Below are 10,076 nucleotides of genomic sequence, written 5' to 3' on the forward strand. Positions count from 1 at the left end.
CATAGAGTAGAAAACAGGGGCATATTAACTCATGGCCAAATGTATAAATCCAATAACTAGCTAGTTCAGAAATTAATCAAATCCATACAACAGATGCCATATAAACAAAACAAGAGAACATGCATTACCTGCTAATTGAGTAACTAATCAAGAGGTACACATATAGCAAAAAGAAAAATGCAAATCACCTATTCAAACACATGTTAGAGATCTGGAGTGTTCACACTTTCAGATTCACCGTCTTGTTCGTCAAAGCGTTCGTCAACCGCAGTGTCTGCAAGGGAAAGAAAACCATAAAAGTTCAAGGAGAAGCTTGATCAACAATAAAGAAAAATAAATGTGTAAACACAGTTTAATTATTCTTTCAATGAAAGGTAAAGTAGATGAGATTATCTATTTTTATTGAAATAACATATGTGCTGAAAGAGCATTATATCTGAAGAGGATGATTAGGTTAGCATGTTAAAATCATCTAAAAATAGGTAAAACCGCTAGCTATTTGTCTCAACCTTCTTGAACGCGTGAGCCTCAGCTAGGAGTATTTTGTTCACACGTGCCTTGGCTAGATAAGGGGCCTTCTCCTGCAACACAGATCCATCCATTATGTATCAATAACAAATCAGCACAGCAAAAGTTAAAGAAGATTAAAAGCTGTCTTACCGAATCGCTAAAGAATTTCCAGTTTTCAGTGGCTTTCTTACGAATCTGAGTTTTAAGAGAACAAATTATCAATTCATCCACAAAAAAAGGAAACAAATCATTATGCCTGCTGATAGAGGTAAGGAGGCGTTGAAGGATCGAACTTACAGCATGTACGGACGGCTCGTCATAGACGCCAGGGAAGTTGTTCATCCAAAAGATATTCCTAACCAACCGAATCATGGCCAAATAAATCAGCACCGTCCAGAAAAGCAAAAAACTGAACAACAATCTGAATAACGTGGAGGATATCATCTCACCGGTAGGTGTACAGCGCGAGCAATTCATCCTCTGACATTTCCTCTACAATGCTCATCACCGCCAACCCGCGTGTAACATCAGAAACGTCATGGGTTTTGGGCTTCTCCGCTCCATTGCTCTTCACCGCCAATCTGCGTGGAACATCGAAAATGTCATGGGTCGACGCACCAAAATTAACCTCTATATGTTGCATCACACAAACAAATCGATTGGATTCTTACTTTCCCTTGGCCTTCTTCCCCTTCCTCGATTGGATTGCATCGCTCTTCGCTGCCGACCTGCGTAGGAATCCAAAGTTATGGATCGACGGCTAGACGCACCAAAACTAGCAATGTCTCTTGCATCAAAGAAACAAGATTCGGTTTGGATTCTTACTTGCTGTGGGCCTCGTCCGTGGCGGCGGCTCCCATCGATGCGGTCTGCTTGCAAGTCTTCATGTTTGAGGGGACAACAGGTGAGATCGAGCGCCCGAATTTAGGATGGTACTGGAGTTCGGGGAAAAGGAAACAGGGAGCTGCAACTTTTTTTTTTGTCCCTGGCCCGGTTGACCGGGCGGCAACCGGGACGGATTTATCGTACCGGAGCGAAACCGGATTTTTGCGAACTTCCCGGTTTCCCGCCCGGTCGACCGGACCACAGACCGGCCCGCCCGGTCCACAGCCCGGTTGACCGGATTCCAGACCGGATCTGTCCGAGTCTGTCTCGACCAGAACTTTTCTGGGTCGATTTTACTTGTATTTTTCGACCAGAACTCATCCCGGACACCTATATAAGTGCCTTGGACGACCCCCTAGCTGCTTTAGACCACGTTTAAGATAAACCCTAGTTCATAGTTGTTTGCTAAGCAAAACTATTGTTCCCCAACTCTCCAATTCGTTGCGATCTGGAGTTTTATGCTACTGAAAGTTTGTGTGATCTGCTTGTTCCATTGGGGATTAGAAGATTGCAATCTACCGTTTCGTGGTCGGCGGCTACGTGCGCAAGTGTGTGGAGTTGCGAATATCTTGCAGGGTTGAGAGCTGTTGCATTGGCATCAGGAATCAATCGAGAGACTTCGTCGGCGTCATACAAGTTATCCTTCTCATCATCATCGATTCCATCCGCTGCTACCATCGTGTGTTCATCACCACCGTCGCTTACTGAGAAGATCGGGACACCCCTTATCATCTTGGTATCAGAGCCTATTAGACTCTCTCTCTGTAACCGGGCCGGCCCAGTAGGATCCTTTTCCCCTGGTTTTGGGAATATTCTGGATGCTTCAGGTTCGGTTTCCTATGGTACTTCGGTTTTTTTTTTTCCTTTTATATTCTGTTATTCTTCTTCGTTATTCTTTTTTCTTTTTTAGTTTTTCTTGTTATGTTGTTTCTTTTATTTTTACTTTTAAAATTATATTGATTTTAAAAATTCCATTTTTATTTTTCTGCTATTTCTTTTCTTTTTCATTTTAAAAATAGTTTTGATTTTTTTTTAAAATTTGACATTTTTTAAAAAAAATAAAAATATTGAAGATTATTTGAAATTTTTTTTTTCAAAACCTCAACATTTTACACATATGAACCTTTTCGAAATCTAAATATTTTTTTAAAATGCGACTGGTTTTCAAATCCTTAATGTTTATTAAATCTGAACATTTTTCAAAAATCTAAAATCTAAACACTTTTTATCTTACCATTTTTTTCTTAAATGGACCGGTAATAGAAGGTTGTTGCCTCATGAGCATGGATTGGTTTTTTTTAGGGAAACAGCAGGACTCTGCTACAAGCTTTTATTAATCAAATAATAGATACATCGTCAACTAAAAGGGAAACAATAAAACTCGGCGGATCATCTACCCATACACATGGGAGTGAATCTGTCTCTCTCGATAATCAGCAACAAAGTTTTCTTCCCTATTACTGAAACTAAACTCACAACTAGAAAACGTAAAAGTATGGATATAAATGTCATGAAAAAGAGCATTCGTCGCCGTTGATGGGAAACTTCCCGTCTGAAGGGCTTCAATCACTTGTAGACAATCGGATTGAATAATGGATTGGTTTTTAGTTCTGGTGTTTGCTTTTGTTATTGTTTATATTGGATATCATACTACGTTTATAAACAATCGTCCTACTGTTTATATCACCTTTGTTGGTATACTAAGTCATTATTGTTGATATTTCTTCTATTAATATATTGAGTCATTTAAATATGTTGCCTCTAAATGGGTTTTGGGGCCTCAAAACACATTTCTAAATATTTACATTTTGCAAATAAAATATTACTTGCACATCCAAAATTTATCTCATTTCATGAAGGAAACTGTTGGGCGTCCCCCGGGGGATCTGATTTCCCAGCCCCCGGGTCGCCAGCCGTCGGATCGGTCATCTTGGACGGCCAGATCTGCTTTTACTGAATGTAGCAAAAAAAAACACCTCCCGGCAGCAAAAAAAATAACCCGCTTTTGCTAGATTGTAGCAAAAAACAGTTCAGCCACGAAATCAAATAAAAAGGCTGAGCTTGCCGGAGACTCGCCGGAGACCTCGCCGGAGAGTTTGTAGCAAAATAATTATGCTATTGTGGCAAAAAAAGAAGTGTTAATGTAGCAAAAACTAATATCATCGGAAATATTGACGAAGACCTCGCCGGAGACCCTCGCCGAGCCCTCGTAGCAAAATTCTATACTAAAGTAGCAAAACAACAAAATAATTGTAGCAAAAAAAATAGCATCACATCATTTTTTACAAGGTTTCTGGCGAGGTCATTGTTATTGTATCAAAACAGACTTCGCCCAATACATCACCGAAATACTTAGTAGCAAAAAATATATACTAACATAGCAAAACCATAGAACGGTTGTAGCAAAAAAAATCTATATATGACAGCAAAATCCACGTAATGCATGTCGTAAGCCGTCGACAGCAAGGAGGGCCGCCGTCGGCAGCAACTTGGCCCGTTGTCGGCAGCAACGAGGGCCGTCGTCGGCAGCAACCTGGCTCGCCAATGGTAGCACCGCCGGCTGCTGCTCGCAACACCGCATGGAGGAGGTGGGGCATGGGCTTGCCTTGCAGAGGTTGGGCATGGGCGCATGGCGGAGGGCGCCATGGGGAAGACACGGAGAAAACCAAAGCTGGCCGGAGGTGAGTGGGTGCGGGCACGCATCAAGGACGTCCGCGAGCTAGGCGGAGCACGACCGGTGGAAGTCGGCAGAGGCCCCCCAGGAAAACAGGGCGGCGCTGTGGAGCTTGACCGGCGGCCGACAAAGTGGAGCTAGGGCGCGGCTCCCGGAGAGGTGGAATCGGAGGTTGCCGGCGGCGGCGCCATGGCTACACCTCGCGGAGGCGCGCGGAGTCCGGGACGGAGAGCGAGCGAGGGACGAGCTCAGGAGCCTCGTCTCCGTCTCCGTCTCCGGCCGGCGGAGCACCTGCGGCGGCAAAGCTCTCCTCTCCCTGGCGTCGGCAGCAGCACGGGGGACAGGCCGAGAAGCAGCTCTAGAGTGGCGCGCCGGCGGAGGAGCAGCACGGGGACGAACGAGAGGAGCAAGTCGCAGGCGGGCGTGTTGGCGGACGAGCCAGGCGGCGGCGCAGCAGTCAACGCTGCGCTGCATACCTTGAGGAGAACGATGCGGGGATTTCTTCAGGGAGATAACGATAGAGAAAAGAAAAGTGGGACCCGCCAGTTGCCTCCTTTTTTCAGCTAGAGAAGACACGCGTCAGCTGCCCAAGGCGAAGGATGGGATGAGTCGATCCCCCGGGGAACAGATCATTTTCCTTTCATGAACGAACATAATTTGAATTTCATTTAATTTCATGAACGCGTGTGTGATGATGATGTTTCCCCATGGCCGATGCGGCCTTACTCCATTACGATTTTCTAGGCCATCAAGTAAAATACATGGTAGGTACTTAAACTTGTAACAGGTTTGATTACATCACCGTACACTCAGAATATCAAATGGAAAATGCTTACGTTCCCCCGGGGGATCAGGCAACTACATCGTCCGGGTCCGCTGCTCGCCGCGTGTACAGGAAGACCGCAATACTTTCTGGTGGGCCCACCCACGTTGGCCTTATCCTCTCCTCTCCTCACTTCCCGTGGCCCGGACAACTACGTCTTCAACCTCCGTCCCCAATCTTCCTGCCCTTTTTTCCTCTCGTGCTTGACTCGTCCGCGAGCGAGGCAGCTTTCTTCCCCGTCGCCTGCTCCTACTCCTGCTCGGCCGCCACCGCCGCCTAGGAATCCGCCTCCTCGAGCTTGCCCGACTCCGGCCTCCATCTCCATGAGCACGGCCGCGCCGCCTTATTCTCTCGTCGGCCTCGACCTTCATGAGCTCGCCCCACCGCGGACCTCCATCTCCCCCGCCGGGCGCCGGGATTTATATCAGTGAGTTCCCCGTTAGAACATGGATGCTACAACACTGCCATAAGATTCTATCGAGGCTCCCCAGTCCTCAGTTTCATGCCTCGCTGCTTCAAGCGCCCGGCGACGGTGCTGCACAGCTGCAAAGAGATGGTGCGTCGTGCCGGAAATGGATGCTGCAAGCGGCGGTCGATAGTGCTACAAATGTTGGCCGCCCATGCTGCAAAAGGCGGTCGCCGGTGCTACATGGTAGGCTGCCGCTGACTCTTTTCCGCCTTGCTACAAAAGTGTAATGTCGAAGCTACGAATGCAAGCAGTTGGTGCTACAAAAGGCGGTCGCCGATGCTACGTGGTAGGCTATCGCTAACCGCTGTCTCGGTTTGCTACAAAGGTCAGCGGTCAGTGCTACAAACGTCGGCCGACGTCGCTACAAAGGTGTATCGCCGATGCTACAAGGGAAAGCTGGACGCCTGGACGCCCACTTCTGGCCAACGGTCATGGTGGTGCTACGGCCGCCGACGGCGGCGACAACCTTGCTGTCAACAGGGTGGTGCTGCTGCGAGGTGTGCCCTCGCTGTTAGCTGCATGTTGCTTCCAGGGTCGCCGGTAAGGGCGGTGGTGCTGCGCCGACGAGGGTTGCCGGTGCGGCAGGCGAGGGTCGCCGATGCTGCCGGCGAGGGTTGCTGGTGCGGCAGACGGAAGCGCTGGGAGCCTGAGGAGAACGACGTTGCGAGCTCACCTCCAGGGCGTTTTTTTCTTCTTTCTCCTTTTGCTTTTGGGAGCGTTGACTCAAATGAACGGTTTGTGATGTTTCTATCGTGTGGCTGCCGACCCGGGGATCGGGGATTTGATCCCCGGGGGACGCTCAGCACGCCCCATATCAAATTGTGGTCACCGAAGACGTTTTGGGTGCTCAAAGACTGTCACTAGTGCCGAACGGTAGCAGTATATTGGCTGACATGGCATGTACATGACCCATTAGTGAGGACATGTTGTATTTTGCTAACCGGTCTCAGCTGTGCTTTTTTAGAAGAAGGCCCTCAATTAAAAGCAACAGCAGTGGGTCACTGTGTTGACCCAGCATATCACTGCATGGTGTAGTATGCAAGTCGTTGACATAACACTAATGAAACACTGTTCCACTAGTATTACATCCCTTCGAGTGGTACAACATAAACATATGCTGGTTATAGTTTTATTCATAATGGACTAGGGTTTCCTATTTGTCCAACCATTATTAAGAAATCATTTGTTAAGTAAAGTTGAAATTAAGAAACAACTTTTAAGTTCAAGGTATTAATGGGTTATCATTTTTCTTATTTTTCTTATTTTAAAAAGTGATAAATAAGGTAAATACAATTTTAGAGGTTTAAGTATAATAATGACATTGTTAATGTTGATATGATGAAATAAAATTACTTTTGGTGTTTTATTTATTTCCTAAATGTTTATTACTTATTTTAGAAATTTTTCTAATTATTGAATTCCCTTGGAATTTAGGATAAAAGAAAAGGCATAAGAAACAGGATTTAAATAATTGAATTTTCATTTAAAAAAATAATTGGCATTATATTTTTATTGGATAGATTATATTTTTCTGAACATTTTGGTATCTTACTTATATTTTTCTGAATTGAAATGGATTTGATATGCTTTTGCAAATTTTCTGCACTTTTTGTGGAATTTAAATTAAAATAGAAATACTAAGCGTACCCGGTACAGACCTAACCTTAGTCACTGACGAGTGGGACAGCGGCCAGATCATCTGCCACGTAGACATTGACCGAGTCAAAATTGGATATCTGGCTGAGGACACGGTGGCCGGCGGAATGTCGACTGGTTCCACTCGAACCAGCACGTCACGAGGAACCTAACGGTACCAGCGCCGCTTCCTAATGGTCGCCGGAGCTAGCTCGACGGCGAGGCCGAGCGGCGGCGCTCGCAGATGAACGGCACGACCCCTCTACATCGCATTATTGGGCGAGCCAAGGACACTACGAGATGCAGAAGCTCACCAGGAGCGTGTAGAGCTTGTCGGCGAGGCTTGGGGTGGTCAGAATCGTCGGCAACGATGGTGACCGGCGTCGGGGAAGGCAGGTTCGGCACGGATGCTTTCGGGTGCTCCAGCTCGAATCCTTGCTCGGGTTGGGCAAGTCGAGCATGGAGATGATGATGGCGTCTACAGCGTGATGCGGGGATTCCCAAACGGCGGCGGTAGGAATTGGCCGGGAGGCTAGGGTCTCGATTTGTTTAGAGATGAAGCAAAGAGAGGGGAAAATTGAGGTCTAGGGTTTCATCTGTGGTATTTATACGTCTCCTCGCGGTCGTTAGCGTTCGTGGGGGTCAACATGTTAGGTACCCGATCACAGTCTCCACTATCGATAGGATTTGGTGTCAATTTCTGGATACAGTTCGAATTGCAACAAGGAAACTAGCCTATTACAGAAGAGGAATGTTCCGCCGCCGCCGCATCAGCCGTGATCCCCAGGATGCCTGTCTTTGTGTCGGTCGCCCGTATTTGTAGAGGTCGTCGAAGACGCGTGGGCTTCATGTGGTCCATTCCGGCCCAAGGAATCTCCTGCTGGGTTGTACCAGTCTCTTGGGCCGGTCACGATGGAGAGTGACACCTTGATCAGCACTTGTAGTATTTGGGGTGCTGACACAACAACGGCGGTCGGGGCGTGGAGCTTCGTCGTCGCTGTGGCATCCCGGCGTGCGAGGCGAAGACGAAGACGAAGACCTCCTTTCGTGTGCGTTTTAAGCGAAAGGGTATACTGGGCTTGGGCTGGTGCATGACTGGTGGTCTGCTCCTGGGCTAGTACTAGTGCTGGTGGGCTGCTACGGCCAGCAGGTAAGCTTCTCTCTCTCTTTTCTGTTTTCTGTTTTGTTATTGTTGTTTGAATTTCCAATTTGACTTCTGTTTTGTTTTTGCAGGTCTTTTGCCTATTTCAATTTGACTGAAACAAAATAAAAATGTGTGAGTAGTACTATTGGATTAGAAGTTGTATATGGGGATTAACACATACATATAATGAGTATTATTGGAATGAGAAAAGAACATTCCATATAGATGTGATTTTATTTTTCAACTTTAGAGGGTTTTAAAATTATCATCTAAAAGGCCTTTCTAATAACCTAATGATAGTTAGTGTTTTATGTGGTATTATTTTGCAAATAATAATTTACAAAGTAAAACTATTATTTGGTTCCTCATTTAAAAAGGTGATACCATGGCATGATTTCATGTGTCCAACATCGTCTAAGTACTTGGAGATTCTTAATGATTTTCCAAAAGTGCATTAGTGGAAGATATCAAGGTGTGGTCTTAAATTCTTAGAGGATTTTATTATGTCTTCCATGAGAAGATATATTATTCTTATTAAGGTTTGAATTCATTTATTTTTTTAATTACTAGTTTCAAAAGCTTGAGTAAATTCTAACAAGGATTGTTTGGCTAAATCTTATGGGTTTAAGAAACAGGATTAGGTTGGCCACTTAGCTCATGGCTTGTATCTAATTCTAAAGATGAGTGTTGGATACTGCTATATGGATTTATATGTAGGGTTTATCATTAGAGTCCTTCTTGTGTTCTTTGGTTGAAGCATGAGTTGAAAGGGCTTGTGGTTCTAGGTTTCTACTTATGATCACCAAGTGATACACAATTTAAATTTGAAAGGTGAGCACAGGTTCTATATGGGTATGATCTAGGGTTTTCCTTATACTAATTGTCTCAAGCAATAAAGAAATAGAAATGTGGTCTAGGTTGTTTACTAGGGACTTCACTATCATTTTATGTGATGGATAATATCGACTTACCACATAGGGTTTAACTTATCCTTCTATTTCCCCAAATCTTGATCATGTATTATACATGATCAACTTATTCATAGCTTCTTACTTTTAGTTCTTGGTGTTATGATCATTACCAAGTGGTGATGGTCATGGTATGGGCTTCCTAAGATAACACTAGTGGCATATGATCCTTATCTCCAATATCAAGTATTGGCTTAATCTACTAGAGTATAACACTCAACTTTGAAAGTTCAAAGATGGAAAACCTAGAGGGGGGTGAATAGGTTTCTACAAATTTTAATTCTTTCTTTGCAATATTAGGCTTTGCGGAATATAAAGGTGAGCCTAATGCAAACTAAGTGAGGCACCCTATATGATGATACAAGTAACTCAAGCACGAAGGCTCTCGCAGGCAGTTATATCACAAGTAAGGAGTTCGGTTTAGAGATAACCGATAGCACGTGGAGACGAGGGTTTATTCTCGTGTTCCCTTCCTTTGCAAGAAGGTACGTCACGTTTGGAGGGGTGGTGTCGTCGTGGTGAACAGACAGATGCCATGAGATGGCTTAAGTTGGGGCCGGATGTGCGCTAGAGGATTCGGGTGAGGGTTTTGGTATGGATGAAGAGGTTTCCGGATGGATTCCTCAAGAACTTGGCATTGGCCAGAGGTAGAAGAAGATGAACACGAGAGCTATTTCCTCCTCAGATATTTCTATTCCTTGATCATAAGAGGTTACAGGTTTCTGGATACAGCGTAACACATTGGACGTGCCCGCGAAGGGCTGTGCCCCCTCTCCTTATATAGGGGAGAGGGTGGCTTGCAGGGGAAGAAACCCTAAGAGACCATAATAGGATCTTTGACTAGACAAACTACTTTACAAAGCTACTTTAGCTACCGGTGATGCCGGTATGCCTTTAATCAGGAGCTGTGACATCCTCCGGCACCTTTTACGTCATCCTCTGCCTTTGGCGTTGATACGTCTCCGACG

The 10,076-nt window shown here is 45.3% G+C and overlaps 1 long non-coding RNA gene across 1 annotated transcript; it reads right to left on the reverse strand.

The window, feature by feature from the left end:
* Window positions 1-527: 527 nt before the first annotated feature.
* LOC124697891 lies at window positions 528-863 on the reverse strand. The gene is made up of 3 exons (XR_007000843.1): window positions 808-863; window positions 661-705; window positions 528-581 (listed from the first exon to the last, which is right to left on the reverse strand). It is a non-coding gene; the product is annotated as an uncharacterized LOC124697891 (long non-coding RNA).
* Window positions 864-10,076: the final 9,213 nt, after the last annotated feature.

The sequence above is a fragment of the Lolium rigidum genome, chromosome 3 (genome assembly GCF_022539505.1).
Source record: "Lolium rigidum isolate FL_2022 chromosome 3, APGP_CSIRO_Lrig_0.1, whole genome shotgun sequence".
In the NCBI taxonomy this organism is placed as follows: domain Eukaryota; kingdom Viridiplantae; phylum Streptophyta; class Magnoliopsida; order Poales; family Poaceae; genus Lolium; species Lolium rigidum.